The following is an 18,126-nucleotide window of genomic DNA, read 5'->3' on the forward strand; positions in this document are numbered from 1 at the left end:
TAGATTTCTATCAAGCTTTATCATATATCACTACAAATATATTTGTGCTATTTTAAATGTCTTTTGAAAAAAGAAAAGTACATATTATAAATGAAATTTTAATATTTAAGTGAGGATGCTTAATGAAAAAATCTAAGTACTTATAGAATATATATATATATGTGTGTATATATATATGTATATATATATGTGTGTATATATATATGTATATATATGTGTATATATACATATATATGTATATATATATGTGTATATATATATGTATATATGTGTATATATATATACACACAGCATTTTAAAATTTGCTTTGGGAGCATGAAAAAGCATGCTTTATGATAATTTCCAAAAACTTTAGAATTAACAAGGGTCAGAATTGTGTGTGAAATCTTAACTGCAGAATTAAATATTCATGTATATTATGTTCTTTGAGTGTTAAAATAAATTAAAAAAAAGTTTTATTCTTTGGATTTTAGCTTATATATCCTTCTTATAGCATTCTTTAGGCATTTTTACATTATAAAGCCTCAATATGACCAAAATGAAGGTTTTTCGATGGAAAATTTGAGTAACTAAAACTCTCATTTTATCAGTATATGATTTCTGTCTTGAAATCCCTGGTACCTAGTCTTTAAAGATAATCCAATTACATAGGTGGAGAATGGTAAAAATTATATTATTTTAGTCAATTCTGCCATGTTAATCTTTCTAGATGTTTATTTCATAACAATGATAACACATAAATTATTAAAATTAAAGATGATATCCCTGCCCTATCCAATAAATGCATTGCAATCATGACAAGAGCATGTTTTTTCTCCTAAACTCCCCAAACTAGTCTTCTATAACAATTATATGAAAAAGTTACATGAAATAATTATCTTGTATTTGCTCACAGAAAATAGCTTTTTAAAATTGGTTTATAGTTTCAGATGAGGTATGAAGAAAATAAAATTTTAGGCCTTTTCCTATGAACTGATGCTCTTATTGAGGTAGTTTTTTTAAATGTGATTATACAACTGTAATGATAATTTAGAAGATAGCATCACTATAATATATTACGGTTATGAAGAATTGTTTTACTGTACCTTAAATATGTAAAAACTAATCTTTAAATATTTGCACAGAATGAAGCAACATGTACGACACAATGCACAACCAAAACATTCACTTGAAGCCATCAGATGGAACAAATCAAACAATATTATTTTAGAAATGTATACAATCTCTTATTCGAAAATGTCTATTCTTCAAAAAACCACCTTCCTTCCCCTTCCTCTTCCTTCCTTCCAAGGTTGCATTATATCTCATAGTGTGAATGCACAATTTACCCAACTATTACCCATTAATACATTTTTTTAGTGTTTTGCTACTATCAACAATGTTTCAATATAGAATTGTAAACATATCATTAAGCACTGCTGGTTTTATATCTGTGTGATGGATTGTGAGAAGCAGATTGCTGGATCAAAGAGTAAATATATTTTAGTTTTAATTGATATTTTCAGAATGTTTTTAAAATTTTCATCAAAATGTTAAATGTTCAACCAATAAACAAACTAAATGAATAAGTTTTCATAGAACTGGAACAAAAGTCCTAAAATTTGTATGGAACCACAAAAGACCTCAAAGAGCCAAAGAAATCCTGAGAGAGATGAATAAATCCTGTAGGAATCACACTCTCTGATTTCAAGATGTACTACAAACCTGTAGTAATCAAAACGGTATGGTACTGGCACAAAAAGAGACACATAGCTCAATAGAATGGAACAGAGAGGCCAGAAATAATAGTCAATCTTTGACAAAGGAGGTAAGCATATGCAATGTGGGATAAGATAGCTTTTTCAACAAATTGGTGCTGGGAAAACTGGACAGCTATATGCAAACAAATGAAACTGGACCACTTTCTTACTCCCTACATAAATAAACTCAAAATGGATTAAATACTTAATTGTGAGACCTAAAACCATAAACATTCTAGAAGAGAACAGAGGCACTATTTTCTCTGCCATTAGCCGCAACAACATTTTTCTGAATATGACTTCTCAAATAAGGAAACACAAGCAACACCAAACTATTGGGACTACTTCAAAATAAATCATACAATAAAGAAAACCATGAAAACAAAAAAGTGGTTACCAAATGGGAGGATATATTTGTAAATGATATATATGATAAAGGGCTAATATCCAAACTATATAAAGAAATTACACAACTCAACACCAAGCAAACAAACAAAAAACTTAATAAAAAATGGGTATAAGACCTTAATAGACATTTTTCTAAAGAAGGCACTCAGATGGCCAACAGACACATGAAAAGATGCTCAACATCACTAATCATCGGGGAAATGCAAATCAAAACTACAATGAAGTATCACCTTAATCCTGTCAAAAGATGAGAAATAACAATGTTGGTGAGGACATGGAGAAAAAAGAAAAAAGAAAAATAGTCATGCATTGGTTATGAAACGTAAATTGGGACAGCCACTGTGGAAAACAGTATGGAAGCTCCTCAAGAAAAAAAAATGGAAATACATATGATTCAATAATTCAACTACTGGGTTGTTATCCAAAGAAAACAAGAACACTAATTTTAAAAGATACACACACCCTTATGTTTATTGTAGAATTATTTACAATAACTAAGATATAATAGTAACCCAAGTGTGCTTTGATAGACATATGAATAAAGGAAGATATATATAATATATCTTATACCATACATCACATATATATGATATATATCATATATATGTGATGGAATATTACTTAGCCATAAAAAAGGACGAGATCTTGCCATTTGTGACAACATGAAGTGAACGGTATTATACTAAGTGAAATAAGTCAGACAGAGTAAAACAAATGCTACTTGAATTAGATCATATGTGGAATCTAAAATCAAAGGAATAAGCAAGCAAACAGAGCAGAATCTGATAAACTGATGGTTGCTAGAGGGAAGGAAGTGGGGGATGAACAAAAATGGGTGAATGGGGGTGGGAGATACAGCATATGGAATGTGATACTGTAATAGTGATGTATAGTGATAGATGGTAGATTAGCATAGCATAACTTATACAGAAATTGAATCACTATTTTACATCTGAAATGAATATAACAGTATATGTCAACTATACTCAAATAAAAACACTTATAAAAAAATTTTTCTCACCAAAATGTTAAATTTTCTCACAAACAATAAATAAATATAAATAAATAAATAAATGAATAAATGAATAAATGAATAAATAAATAAATAAGGTAATGTGTTAACTAGATGTACACATTACTAGATGTATATGTTACAATGTACACATGTATCAAATCCCTTTAATGTACCCTTTAAGTATCTTATAATTTTATACATTAATTTTACCTCAATAAAAATGAAAAAAGGGTCATGAAAAGTCACTTTTCCACCAGCGATATAAGCATTTATTCCTTGCATGCCAGGCAGCAATTGCCATTACAAGTTTTTAAATTTTTTTGTAAGTTTAAGGGATATAAGGTATTATCTCATTATAAGTTACATTCTGACAACTAGTAAGTCTCAATATCTTCCCATATTTATTTTCCATTTGAAAGCGTTTCCTTTGATTTGCTTTTGATATGATTTGCATTATGTGCTTTGTCCCTTCTTGGCATTTTTTTTTCCCTCTTGGCATTTGTTAAGAGCTCTTTGCATATGATGGACATTAAACTAACCGTCTGTCCTCCATGTTTCAAATATATTTTTCCAAGCACTTCTATTCTCAAAAAAGATAGGAATTTGTGAAATAACACCTCTAAATCTTCACATATTCTATTTGTTTAATCTAACATTCGACATGCACCCTAAAAAGGAACACCCCTGTCTGGTATGAAATTCCAAAATGGAGGAGAGCTAGAATATCATCAAGAAGAAGCTCGTACTTTCCCTCCTTTTTGAAAATACTTTTATACAAAAGGAATGAAATGGCAACAGTGCAGAAGGTATTTCAAATTTCTATTTATTTTCAAGGAGATCACTGTTAGAAAACAAGACATAGAACCCTGAAAAAAGAGGCTAATAGTATTCTGTTGTTATGGAACCAAGTGGAATTCAGAGAGAAACACAGAAACTCAGAAGATAAATTACAAGTATGTCGGTATCTGGTCTAGTCTCTGCTACTTTATCTTTCAAACTTTCCAGAGTACTTTAAGCTCCTTTCCAAAGAATGTGCTGCTCTCCTACTCTAAACAGGCAAACTATTTAGATTGGCAAAGTGACTTTGTTAAGCATGTGTCTTTCTACATTTGTCACCTCAATTTGCATAAATACCAAATTTATACTACCAATCAATAGGTCTGAGGCAGTGAAAGGCATTACTTCAGTGAAGAACTATTTTAAATGAAGTTAATTTATACAAAGATACAGTAGGTAATTAAATGGTTTAGTGTATTTTAATTATATATATATATGTATACTTATGTATATATATATACAAGCATACATAAATGTGCATGTATAAAATATCCCACTTGATTATGAAAACTTGACCATGAAGTAGGTTAAGATAGGAATTAAAAGCATAATTTCAAAATAGAGGACAGACATTCAAGCTCAAAGAGGTGACTATCATGAAAAGTGAAAGAGTGAATGAGTAGTAATCTCGGCCAATGTCCAGACTTCTGGTGACTGATTCTGCATCCTAACCATTAAAAATCATCAAGTTATGGTATGAATATGGAATTGGAAAGCATTTCCTAAATTACAAATGAAATGGCACTTCTTTTTTCTGTATCTTTAAGAGAAATATTTCATAAAATTTCATGACATTAATACTTGTTATTCATCTACCCAGAATAGACATTTCTCATTGTAGTGATTCAGTGCTGATACCTGGCTTTCTCAGGTCTTTAGGGTAGAGATGTGGTTAAATTTACCTTGTCCATAAAGAATGACATGATTTGGTTACTATTCTCTTACTAATTTATACTTCTACCTCAGTCCTGAGCTTACTTTTTATTTACACATGTAATCTAGCCCTTTACCCATTAAAAATTAACATAGCTAAGAAAGGAAAAATACCACCAATAAAGTTATAATATCTCCAAAAAGGGAAAAATCTTTTTCTTTTTGTGTTTGTTTTTCTCTATTTCCAGTAGTTTCTACTAAGTTAAAGCTCTGGCATCAGATAACTAGGACTAAATTTCTGATTTTGTCATTTATTTCTTATGTGACAGTGGGTAAGATATTTACCTCTAATTTTTTATTTAATCACTCACAAAAATTCATAGGATATGCCATATTAAGGTCTCAAATGGGTGCACCAAACATATCCAATTAGCTGTATTATTCCCAGATGCACATGCTGTAACTACAATTATTGTTGCTAGAATTCATGGTGCTTTTCTCTTGGTTAAAGCCTGGATAGTTAATGTCTTATGATGAACAAATATATTGTTTTGACCTTGTCTCTCATTTAAAAGTTTGTTTATAAAATGGATCAATATTAATGACAGTCACTTCTAATGCTACAAAAAGCTATTAAGATGTCCATGAGTATACTCTTCTGTGGTTCTAAGGTCAATTGTGAGCCTTTTAAAATTATCCTTTAATATGTTAAGAGACTTAAGTATCCCAGACTTTAGCATATTATTAGAGTTTTATTATCAATAGCTTTTGTTTAAGTCCTTAATATGCCAGTAATGGATCATTAAGCATGGGATGAACTTATGGAGAGTTATAAGTAATCCCATAATTTGATCTTCCTATAACCACTGTGCAGTGTGGACTTGAAACTCATTTTAGAGATTTTTGGAATGCATAATTGCTATCAAGAAATGCTATTCCACCAATCTAAGCTCATTTCACAAATGAGTCTATTTTGGACTGCCAGTAAATTTTGGAAATGCAGAATGATTTCATCATGATTAGGATTTCTGGAAGTCATTTGCCTATCATAAAAGTGAAAAAGAGCATATAATTATGCTCTTCTGAGGGACATTAGATTATTATGTACAATTGTACCCATGAAATTGATTATAATCCCTCCATCACAATAGCCTATCTATGAGAATAGAGTTTCTCTTCTATCAAATACTACAAAATATATTTTAACTGTAATTATTATACTTAATTTACCTTTTTTGGAAAACCTTTATAAATAAAATATAGTTTTTGATAGTTGAATACTATATATTTTCCCTAAATTAGAAGATTTAACTTTGTTTCTGCAAGTTATAGCAAAGTGAGGAACAAAAAGGAAGAAAGACATATACTTTTAAATGTCTTAGGAAAAGGAATAGAGGGAGGGAAATTTGAAACATGGATGACAGACAGTACATTAATGTCCATCATATGCAAAGAGCTCTTAACAAATGCCAAGAAGGAAAAAAAAATGCCAAGGAGACAAAGCACACAATGCAAACCATATCAAAAACAAATCAAAGGAAACACATTCAAGTGGAAAATAAATATGAGAAGATATTCAGACCTAGCAGTTGTCAGAATGTAACATATTTATAATGAATTAATAATTTATATCCCCTAACTTGTGAAAAAACTTAAAAACTTGTAACAGCAATTGCTGCCTGGGATGCAGGAAAAAAATGCACACACTGCTGGTGGAAAAGTGAATTTTCACAACCATTTTCACTTTTATGGAGGTAAAATTGACAAATACAATTAGAAGATATTTAAGTGTATATTGAGGTGCTTTGATAAACATGTACATTGTAACATATACATCTAGTTAACTAACGCTTCACCTTACTTACTTACTTACTTACTTACTTACTTACTTACTTTATTTATTTATTTGAACATTTCACATTTTGGTGAGAATACACACACACACACACACACACACACACACACACACACACTTTTTTTTTTTTTTTTGAGAGAGAGAGAGAGAGAAAGAGAGTGAGAAAGAATCCTAAGCTGGCTCTGTGCTGAGAGTGTGGAGCCTGATGTAGGGTTTGAACCCCCAAACTGCGAGATCATGATCTGAAACGAAACTAGGAGTCAGACACTTAACCGACTGAGCCATCCAGGTGACCCTATATATTTTTTACTTAAGTAGTTGACATACAGTGTTACATTAGTTTCAGATGTACAACATAGTGATTCAGCTTCTCTATACTTTATGCTCTGTTAATCTACCATCTGTCACCACACATCACTAGTACAATATCATTAACTAATTAACTATATTCTATATGTTGTATCTCCCACCCCCATTTGCCTATGTTTGTTCATCCCTTCACTCCATTCCCTCTGGCAACCATCAGTTTATGCTCTACATTTACAGGTCAGATTCTGCTATATGTTTGTTTATTCCTTTGTTTTTAGATTCCCCATATGAGTGAAATCATGTAGCATTTGTTTTTCAGTGTCTGACTTCTTTCACTTAGTATAATACCCTCTAGGTCTATCCATGTTGTCACAAATGGCAAGATCTCTTCCTTTTTTATGGCTAAGTAATATTCCATTGTATATATATGTGTATAACAACAACCTAAGTGTGCATTGATAGATGTATGAATAAAGAAGATGCAGTGTATATATATATACTGCATCTTCTTTATTCATACATCTATCAATGCACACTTAGGTTGTTGTTATATCTTGGCTACTATAAATAATGCTACACTAAACATAGGGGTTCATGTATCTTTTAAATCAGTGTTCTTATTTTCTTTGGATAAATACCCCATAGTGGAATTACTGAATCATATAGTATTTCTATTTTTATTTTTTTGAGGAGTTTCCATACTGTTTTCCACAGTTGCTGTCCCAATTTAGATTTTCAATACCAGTGTATGACTATTTTTCTTCTGGTACTGCACAACTTTCAAAGCTACATGTTCAAGTATCATAGCTACAAAAAGGAGGTGATCTGCTTTAAACATATTGGAGTTAGCGTGAATAAGAAATGACACTCTTGTATGACCTTAGGAACATGACTTTTAGATTTGAATCTTATTGTCTGACAAAAAAAAAGACAATAAAAAAGACAAAAAGTAAATGGTGCTTCAAAAGACATCAACAAAAAGTGGAAAAAGCTCCAATTAAGTAATTATAGTTTAATTTTTTAATTTAATTTCTGATAATTGCTAAAACAAAAGCTTAGTAACATAAAGTAGTAGAATGTATCATAATTTTGTACAAATAGAAAACATACATACACAGAATATTAAATTTTATACATTCAAGAGACTATGTTTTACTTACAGCCTAAATACTCATGGGTGACAAAATCAACTTTTTACTATAAAAATAATCAAGATTAGCTAAAAATAAACATATACATAGTAAGAGTAGACTACTCATCTTTCCACAGGTGTCTGTTTTTATTATATCCCAAATTTGTAAGTTATTTTCTTATCAACTGTATAATGGAAACACATTTCCTAAAAGAATGATATCTATCAAATAATCTCATTATAATTTTGGATACTGTGGAGTATTCCACAACAGAGAGAAAACAAATATTGTCATGATAATGGATTTTGATTTTACCCTTTGTATGAATAAAAATGAAATAGGATATTTTTAAGAGATTTTTTTAAAAATGCAAGGACTCTCTATTTTGAAAAGAGAAACTCAATTTTTAAAATGTATGATATCTACAAAAGATTGTCAAATCTTTTCTGAACACTTGGGGTTATATCAAAGAAAAAGAAATTTTTATTTATTTTATAAATTATGTAAATTTACTTAAGAGCATATTCTCACAATAAGAACTGTTAATATAATAAGAACTACTTGAGCAATTACATTTATTTATTTTTTTTTTATTTTAAGTCAGGGATTTCACTGAAAGAGCTCCCTGTCTACCCTGCTCACGATTTAGATATATCCAATAAAGAATAACACAAGATAGAACATGCTACAAATCATGTAGAGCAAGTTCTTTTCTTTTTCTTTTCTGAACTTTTTTTGAAGTTCATTTATTTATTTTTGAGAGAGAATGAGCCATGAGCATGAGTGGGGAAGGGGCAGAGAGACAGGAGAGAGAGAATCCCAAGCAGGCTCCACACTGTCAGAACAGAGCCCGACATGGGGCTCAAACTGATGAACCGTGAGATCATGACCTGAGCCAACATTAAGAGCTGGACCCCTAACCAACTGAGCCACCTAGGAGCCCAACAATTTATTTTCCGTTTTTGTCTTTAAAAAAAAAAAGTTTTTTTACATTTGTTTTTGAGAGACAGAGAGAGACAGAGCACAGGTTGGGGAGGGGCAGAGAGAAAAGGAGACACAGAATCCGAAGCTGGCTCCGGGCTCCAAGCTGTCAGCACAGTGGCTGATGCGGGGCTTGAGTTCACAAACTGTGAGATCATGATCTGAGCTGAAGTCAGATGTTTAACCGACTGCCCAACAACAATTGTCTTCGCAAGACACTGAAGACTGCAAAACAGACATGTCACCTAAGCAAATGTATAACTGATAGTCTTTAACGAAGAAATGGAAAACAGCATTTTAAATGGGAAATTTTATGGAAGAAGAATAGCACTTATTCATATAATGAACAAAGGCTTCTTGAACACTTATAGGTCACAGGCTAATGAAGGAGAAGCACAGGTGGATCTAACTTGCAGAAGGGAATTAGGGCAGGTTTATCCTAGAAATCTGAAAGAGATTAGAAGTAGGTTGGGAGAAGGGGAATAGTAATCCTAGGCAGACAGAAAAGCTTGTCTAAAGGCCTTAAGGTAGAAAAGACCTTGGTATGTATGAGAGACCGATAAACTAACCTTAACTGAAGTGTATTAGGATGATGGAAAGCATGCATAAGATGAGGAAGCAATGAAGGAAAAGCCAGAAACTATAGCATCACCTAAGCCATGATGAACCATAGTTAAGCCCTTATTCATTTATCTATAAGTTAATTATAAGAGTTAAGAAAAATACGATTATGAAAATTTTGTTCACTGTAAAACCAACAACTTGCTAGAATTATATTTCCTGCTCTATAGTCACTGTTGTGACTTTATGTCAAGAGTAGTCTCACTCTTTCCTAGACCACATACCCTCCTATTTCTTGGTTCCATCTTTCCTTTTACTAGTAATTTCCTTAGGAAAGGTATTTTGCATGTCTTGGGCCTTTTGCATGTATAAATATCTTTATTGTATTCCCACATTGACAGTTTATCTGAGTGTAGAATTCTAGGTTAATTTTAATATTCCCTTAGAGCTTTAAATTTCTTATCTATTGTCTTCTAGAATCTAGCTTTCTCATGAGAAATCTGATGGTAAAATTGCCTTCATTTTTTTTCCAGGTGATTAAGTTTTCCCTTTCACGGAACTTTCTTGCAGAAACAATTGGGTAATGGTAACCCTTACTAATGTGGGAAAATAGAGGGACGGATTTTAGGTGAACAATTACATACTGAGTATTAGTGAAAACCAAAGTTATTTTTCTATCTTCATTAATGCCTGCACAAGGCATACACTGATGGACCAAATAAGGATACATCTACTTTTACCTTTACAAATAAGCATGTTTGCTAAAGTGAACAAAAAGACCAGGACAATTAAAGCGATATATTTTTGTTTCCTCCAATCTGGATTATAACTGAATGAAAAGGGTCAATGAACACATGAAAAGGAAGATCACTGACAGTTTCAGAATCATATTTTCTCATAAAGAAAGAACGAAGAATACCTTAGATGTGAAAATTTCAGTCAAACAATATCTGTTCATCCTCAGAAGCTTGGCAAGAATCCACACTGCCTCTCAAGTACCTGAGGCGCATGTGAGTGATTTTTGAGAACTAAAGGTCTGGGTACATAATAAATCCATGTGTACAGGAACAGGTTGTTTGTTCCTTAGTTAAAACAGCTGGAATTTACTTTGTTGAAATGTATGCCAGGCATTTTATGCTAGCAGAATCTGTTCTGCTTCATTTGTGAAGGTTGCTTGCTCTTTTTCTCTTTCTTTTACTTTAAAAATAAGTAAGCCTGTAACACCTGGTAGCTGTCATGTCAAACTCAAGTACTGCAAGTGACGACATTGTCCATATCTGGGGATCTATTGCACAAAGTCATGGGTATTCTTTGTTCCTAATTATCTTCAAGTGATGTATGCCTTATCAGAGTTAGCACTAAGTATCAGAAATGAAGAAAATGCTTTTTAGGGTTTCTTCCTCCAATATAACCCACAAAGCAATGCTAGTAAAAAAACAAACAAACAAAACAAACAAAACACACACACACACACACACACACACACCTAATAGAAATATAGAACACCAACTTCTCACATAATTTACCATTTCTAAGACTGCTGTGTTTTCTCTGACCAGAATTTATAATATGTAGGACTCAAAGGATTAAACAACTCTTTAAATGAGATTCAAATAATGAGCACTCAGACCCACAGCATGGATTAAATATACCACGGAAAATTAAATTTCCATAACAAGTTCCATTGCTTTCCTGATCCCTCTCCTCTCTCCTTATCCATTTGATACTCTGATGCCTGCTGAAATCCCTTCAAATATTATTTTTTTAAATATGTGTCTCACCAATTCAAATGCCTTTAGGAACTGCCCACTAGAAAGCCCAAAAGAAGCAATGAAAAGCTCTCAGGAATCTGGCTCCATGTTGGGTTCCTAACATCATATCCTTCTATGAATTCTGTTTCTTCCAACACAATACATCAGTTTGTTCTGAACATATGTTTTGTCTTGGGCTTTTCATTCTACTTGACTAAGCTATCAGCTCTTGGGCTCTAAATGCCCTAACCAGATTATATCATGCTTCTTATGTTTGAAAGACGATTTATTACTCTCTTGGCTCTTTAGAATTCCTTTTCTTTCTTTGGATTCTAAATTATAATATTTTAGACATGACTTTGGATTATATCCTTACCATAATTCACACTCAGTCTACAGTGTGTAGTGCAGCTATTTATGGTGAGTCAAATCATCAGTTCATTGGACTCCTCCTTGAGCATTATTGTTTGAGTATTAGTGTATTAACTATGCCTCAAAATTAGTGATTCTAAAAAGGCAAACTTTCTTTTGATTAAAGAACTAAAGTAAATGACCAACTGAAATATCTAGGACATAGGAAGTATTAATGCTACTATATTTCAAGTGGTTTTATTTATTTTTTTGCTTGATAGTCTCACACACAGTCTTTATGTCTAAAATTGTGCTAGAGAACCACAGACTCATGACCATGAGCAAGTAATATTTAATTATTTAAGCCTTGACTTTCTCATTGTAAATTTGTATTCCTCTCTCATTCCTTTCTCCACAATAAATTTAATCTGCATCAAAGAATCAAACATAAAAGTTGATGCCATGAAACACTAGAACAAAACTGGAGTGTTTTGTTTTATTTTGTTTAATCTTGAAGTGAAGCATGTCTTTGTATGTATGAGAACAAATAGAGAAGACAAAGTAATAACCTTCAGCACAGTAATTCTACTTTATAATTGTGCTTAGCGATATTAGTGCTCAAATGCACATGCTTGAATGTATGTGTATATATGTATATTATGTACATGCATACATATGTATGTATATATACATATTATATAATAATATATATGCATGTTATATATACCTACGTATACACATTTATAATCCTATGTTTAAGAATTTTCTTTACAGACACACTCAAGTGTACATATAAACATTAGATGTACACGATTATATACTTATGTATAGTGATACATGTGCATATGTTCATATGTATGTATACACAAATACACATTTTTATACCACTTTGAAGTTTTATTTATGTTTTTTAGTAATTTCTGCGCCCCATGTGGGTCTCGAACTCACAACTCCAAGATCAAGAGTTGCATACTCTTCTGACTGAGCCGCCAGACACCCCTGCACCATTTTAAAAAGAAACAGTAACCAAATGAAAATAGCCTAAATTGCCAAGAAAATGGGAACAGTGAAACACAATTTTACTATTTTTATTCACAAGACTATTATACAGCTATCAGAAAGAACAAGGTATGGGCACCTGGGTGGCTCAGTTGGTTAAGCCTCTGACTCTTGATTTCAGCTCAGGTCATGATCTCACAGTTCAGGGAAATTGAGCCCTGTGTCTGTCTCTGTGCTGACAGGGTGGACCCTAGTTGGGGTTCTCTCCCTTCCCCTCATCTTGCCTCTCCCTCACTCATGCTCACTCTCTCAAAATAAATAAACATTAAGAAAGAAAGAAAGAAAGAAAGAAAGAAAGAAAGAAAGAAAGAAAAGAAAGAAAAGAAAAGAAAGAAAGAAAGAAAGAAAGAAAGAAAGAAAGAAAGAAAGAAAGAAAGAGACAAGGTAGACAATGTGCTGATATTGGAGAAATGGCCAGAACAAATAATAAAGAAAAACAGAAGGTCATATCTAGTATAACTTTTGCACAAAACTATATCCCATTTTGTCCTTAAAGGATATAGAAAAGATTCTAATATGAAACTAAGAAATTATCATTTTTTTAAAGCTGTGGTTATCCTTAAAAGTAGACTGCTTAGAATTCACTGATCAACAACCTTTGAAGTTGACTTTTGAACTTCACCAGTTTTGGTCTCACATTCCTCTTCCTGACCAAAAAAATATATATCAATTCCATCTTTCCCTGCATTCCCTTAGTGAAGCATTACTCTCATGATATCTACAATTTCATTTCACATTGCTGTTTTAACAAGAAACATAACATAGAATCTATAAAATGAACTGAGAATTTAAAAAAGGGAAAATATCAAGCATAAAGTTGTCTTATGTTTCCTGATCCCACAGTTTTGGAAAATCAAGTCAATAATACATGATCATCTTTGTTCCAATTATAATTAATTATTATTTATGATATTTTGGTCTTTATTCATCACACTTAATGAGGATAATAAGTTATTTCAACTACATCTGGAATCAAGGTATATTTTTAAGAAATTCACTCTATTCACTTAATTTTTTTTTCTTAACCTCTGCTGATTGAATATTTGTAGTCTTGCCTAAGGAACATGAGCTACTGTTCTGAACCTCTCATTTACAACATAGTCTCCTTTCATTATGTATTCTTTACCAGCACCTCAGAAAACAACATGTCATCTTTCATTTATAGAGGATTCAAATGAGCAATGTTTCATTTCTTTACTATGTATTTCTTTACTGTAAATGAAATGTAATGGAAATTTATTACACCAGTAATAAACTTCAGACATTTAACAAGGACAATCTGTACTTTTCGTGCACACAGAGGAAATGAATTCTCCTTGCTGTGTCAAAACTTGCAACTGGCCCTCTTAGCCTGGCTGGCAAACTTCTTATAGATGGAGTACCTTTCAACTGATGTTAACTCTGTGATGTAGTTGTCAAGGTAGCAAAGAAACTAAAGCACTGAAATATATTCATTCATATATTATAATGTTTATTTATTGTTTTCGAGACATACACAGAGAGAGAGAGAGAGTGAGAGAGAGAGAGAGAGAGAGAGAGAGAGCGAGAGCGAGAGAAAGCACATGCCAGCAGGGGAAGGGCAGAGAGAGACAGTGGGACAGTGCATCTGAAGTGGGCTCCATGCTAACAGCAGGGAGCCTGATGTGTGGCTCGAACTCATGAACCCTGAGATCATGACTTGAGCTCAAGTCAAATGTGTAACCTACTGAATCACCCAGTTGCCCCCATTTATTTTTTTAATTACAAAAGTAATGTATGTTAATTGTAAATATGGTATGTACAGGTAGCTTAAGAAACATTTGTTTTTCATTTCACTCTTCAGAGATCTGGCTACTACATATATATATACATATTTTACAAAAATGGATTCATTGTAAATATAATGTTCTAAAATTTATCTTTAGTTAAATATATTCAGTTATTGTTTATTAAATTAAAAATGATAACTTTTAACAAATACTGTATGATATGACTTATACAGAGATTCTTTAAAAAGTCAAACATAAAGAATTAAAGTGGTGGTTACCAGGGGCTGGGGATGGGGAAAATGGGGAGATAATAGGGTACAACCCTCCACTTATAAGTTTAAAAATTTATGGGGATCTAATGTACAGTGTGGTGATTATAGCTAATAATACTGTTTTATATACTTGAAAATTGCTAGGAGAGTAGATGTTTAAGATTCTCACCACAAAAAAGACATGGTTATGTATGATGATGGAGATAATAGCTAATGCTATTGTGGTGATCATTTTGCAAAATACAAATGTATCAAATCAACAGGTTTTATACCTTACACTTACACAATGTTATATGTCAACTATATCTCAATAAAGTTGGGGAAAATGGTAATTTTTATTTCTATTAAATACATTAAAAAAAGGAAAAGATTAAGGTACTTAAAATGCACATATTTTAAAATATGTACACAGATCTTTCTCTGTGAGTCATCTTTCATTTCATTTTCATAGGAAATACAGCAAAGAATCATAAAAGTGTTAAAATAGATTTTAAAAAGAGGGAGATTGAAAAGCTGACCAAAAGAAGAAAAGGAAAAAAGTAGAAAGATAAGATAATTCATTAAGAAAAGATAGGTGTTAAAAACAATGGTGAAATTAAAACACAATTAAAAATAAATAAAATAAAAACTCTCAGCAGGAAGATGGCTTTTATTTCTAGTCCCTAAAATTTAGTTTCACATAGCTACATTTGAAATCTCTAAGCAGGGAAGGGCAGGGCAGGGCTGGGAGGGCAAAGTTTCTTTAATGACTCCTGCTCCCCAGAGACAACCCTAAATTTGTAGATCATAGGTGAGGTCAATAGCCTGGCTCTGAGCAAAGGAAGGTGTATGTGTGTGTGTTTGTGTGTATGCATAATTCCAATATGAAAAATATTCTGATTTGGGGAAGTAGTGATTTTGGCATGGAGTGGAAATCAGTCATTGTATTTTAGACACTTTAACTTTTGACACACCTTTAGGACAACCAAATGAAATATCAAAAAAAGAAGGTCTATAATGGAATCTATGACTTGAGACTAAAATGTAAATTCCAGGATAATCACCATTCTATGTCATGTAATAATAATGCTGTGAAATAACTGTTTCATGCCAAATCAGCTTGTTAAAAATGATATTTTAGGGCACCTGGGTGGCTCAATCGACTTCAGCTCGACTTCAGTTCGACTTCAGCCCAGTTTGCTGAGCCTGAGCCCCACATTGGGCTCTGTGCTGACAGCTCAGAGCCTGGAGCCTGCTTCGGATTCTGTGTCTCCCTCTCTCTGACCCTCCCCTGTTCATGCTCTATCTCTCTGTGTCTCAAAAATAAATAAACATTTAAAAAAATTTAATCATATTTTTCAATCAGGGAAATTTAGTATTTTAAGGACTTTGACATCTTTATTTTATGAAAATTGTCTTATATATGGTAGCATTTTTAGCATGCCTGGTCCCAGCTCACTAAATATCAATCATATCCATCCAGTCTTGTGACAACCAAACATCACCTTCACATACACATACTTTCAGATGGCCCTTAAAAGGGGTACTTTGCCCACTTCCAACCCTGGTACAATAAACAAAGTCCAAAATGACTCTTTAATACAAGATTTCAAAGGTTTAGTGCCTTCATGTGCATTGTGAATTCCCAAGAGGATGATTGGTAGGTTGCACTTCCGAAATGTATTCATCATTGAATACCTATTTTTTGGCAGTCTACTAGTGAGTTGTAACCAATAGTTGGGGGATCATTGATTTATGGCTGAGAACTTGAATCCCTCAACCAGACATTAAGTTGGTTGTGTAAAGAACAGAACTACTTACTACTTTACTCTTAGTTTTAACTTGCTATGGGATTCTAGAATACTTCTTAAATAATAAAACAATGGATTAAATACTGTAAAAAATAATAATATAAACTGTAAATAAAAAACTATATATATCTTATCCCCCCTCCATCCCAACAATCATCTCACACCACAGAGATAATTCTATTAACAGTTTGAGGTTAATTTATCTAGATATTTACAGAATCCCTTCTTTACCTGTATTGAGATCAACCTTCCCACTTGATTTTAAGATATATGATAGCCTTTAACTTCACATCTGTCAGAACCTATCAACTATAGCCCCTGCTTGACTGACTGTTAAATCAAATTGCCTTACATCAGAAAAAGGGTACTTGCCATCATATTAACCTGTTGGAAGTAGTAATCAAAAGCTCAGTTTTGAGTAACAAAATTTATGGTGTATTTTCTAAAAAATACAGTCTCTTTTTCTTGGGTATATTAAACCAGACTTTTCATTGTCACCATGAGAAAATCCCATATCTTAAGGATAATGATCCCTGTGGTCTAGGCTTACAGAGCTATGCTTTGGCATGGTAACCCCCTATGATGGAGAGAAATATCCAACAACATCATACATTTACTCTAAGAATGCCACTATGCTCCACATTAATATACACTATTTTCTTAAATAGGCTAAAGGATGAATTCTTTCTTTGGACTTGGTTCTGGAAATAGTTATACTTGTCATAATCAGTTCATCTCTGTTTTTTGTTTCCTTATGTTCAGCTCTCATAAATTTTTCTGGGTGGAGGGTCCTATACCTAAAATAAAACTTTGTTTCAGGTTCTGAAATGTTTAAAACTAATCTGGCCTAATTCCAAAATGATGAGGCTCTTGTGGCACATTGGCAGTACACTAATTGGAATGTTGATTTTATCTCACGTTCTATCCCTGACTTTATTGTGACCTCGGTGCCTCACCTCTTCTGTCTTACTATTCTGCCGATACACTTTGGTATTCCTTGTGTATTAAAAAAAAATTAAACCTTCTTGAAACAAGCCTCATATATGTTTGTATATGCATATACATGCATATGAGTTTTGTTGTGGGGTTAATAATCATGAAGAAAATGTTGAAATATTTTCCCCTCTCTCTTCCTCTTTATGCTCTCAGGATAACTAAGGATTTTCAGTTCCAGTACAGTTTTCTGTGAACTTAGAATTTAATGCAAGCTTTCTGGTTTCCTACTCTGTATGAGACACTAAAAATAATAAGTAAGTGAACTAATATAGTCTACTCTTCCATTTGCTAATTTTCATCATCATTTATTCATTTGAATCTCACCTTAGTACTCTGCAGTTAGACAGTAATTATTTTAAAGATGAGCCTGGAGAGATATAATGACTCTAAATTAAGTGATTTAAATAGAAATTCATGCAGCTATTCAGATAGCCTATGTTTAAGACCC

At 32.4% G+C, this 18,126-nt stretch overlaps 1 protein-coding gene across 2 annotated transcripts in view; it reads right to left on the bottom strand.

The window, feature by feature from the left end:
• Window positions 1-18,126, bottom strand: part of CCSER1 (coiled-coil serine rich protein 1) — a 1,330,630-nt gene that overhangs the window by 505,660 nt on the left and 806,844 nt on the right. The window lies entirely within an intron of this gene.

This window comes from Prionailurus viverrinus, chromosome B1, assembly GCF_022837055.1.
Source record: "Prionailurus viverrinus isolate Anna chromosome B1, UM_Priviv_1.0, whole genome shotgun sequence".
NCBI classification, from domain to species: domain Eukaryota; kingdom Metazoa; phylum Chordata; class Mammalia; order Carnivora; family Felidae; genus Prionailurus; species Prionailurus viverrinus.